This window comes from Sinocyclocheilus grahami, unplaced genomic scaffold (genome assembly GCF_001515645.1).
Source record: "Sinocyclocheilus grahami isolate Dianchi unplaced genomic scaffold, SAMN03320097.WGS_v1.1 scaffold21678.1, whole genome shotgun sequence".
NCBI classification, from domain to species: Eukaryota; Metazoa; Chordata; class Actinopteri; order Cypriniformes; family Cyprinidae; genus Sinocyclocheilus; species Sinocyclocheilus grahami.
The window spans coordinates 1-1,216 of NW_015518502.1; positions in this window are offsets into that span (position 1 = coordinate 1).

A 1,216-nucleotide genomic window follows, 5' to 3' on the forward strand; every position below is an offset into this window, starting at 1 on the left:
AACCAACTTCTGGTGCATTTACCGCCACCAACTGGACTGGAGTGTTACGCACTAATAAGCAACTAATATACATAAAAAAACGAAATCCTCCTGATTAATCCTATTTCTTTAATGTATTTTATAATAATACCTGAGGGTCACCTGCTTCTTAATCATATGTAAACAGTGCAGCAGTAGCTCCACCCACAGTTACAAATAAACCAACTGCTAATCAATCATTAAAAGCAGTAAGTAAAATATGAGATCGACTATCTAGTGGGTCCATTCAGCATGCACGAGGAACTTTATTTTCACCTCTTCTCTTTTCTCCCAGACACAAATAATCATGCGGTGAATACGACAGACATCTGATAACTTATGCAGGACTTCTCCAATCATTTATTCCGTTTAATCCCCGCCCCGGCAAGCTTTTGTTTATCTGCCTCCATTTTGAGTGCAATGCTCACATCTCAAAATCCAACCAACAACTGATGGATAAAACCAGCAACCTTATATTTTATTCTTTTTCAATAATCCATTACACTCAGATGGATGCCACAATAAGATCTGTCACTACTTCCGTTTCATCATGACTTTATATCACATTTAAATTTGATTTGCATATAGTTTTTTTTATATATTCATGGTATTTTGTCTTGCAGATGCCGACCACCAGATGTGGTGGTGTTTCCTCGGTCTGTAGAGGAAGTCAGTGCTCTTGCCAAAATTTGTCACCACCACCAACTACCCATGATCCCATTTGGCACAGGGACAGGCCTGGAGGGAGGTGTTGGTGCTCTGAAGGTTTGTCCAGTATAGAAAAAGAGACACGAGGATTTGACTGTGCCAGTGTTAGAGTTCAAGCCTAACCTTAGTTTTAGATATTTTGATACATTTTCTTTCGTAAACATCCAAGAATGTATATAAAAAGTCCTCAAATTTTGTATGCCAATTTATGACACAATTTGACGTATTTGTTAGGGTGGAGTGTGTTTCAGTCTGAGAAGGATGGACCAGGTCCTTGATCTTCACCAAGAGGATTTTGATGTGACGGTGGAGCCAGGTGTGACGCGCAAAGGCCTGAGCTCCTACCTGCGTGATACTGGCCTCTGGTTTCCTGTCGGTTAGTCAAATCTTTGTGCATTATGGGTACAAAATACATCACATAAATCAAATCGATTGGATGCATACCATAAAAAACTAATAAATGTTATAAAATAACTGAAATAAAATAATA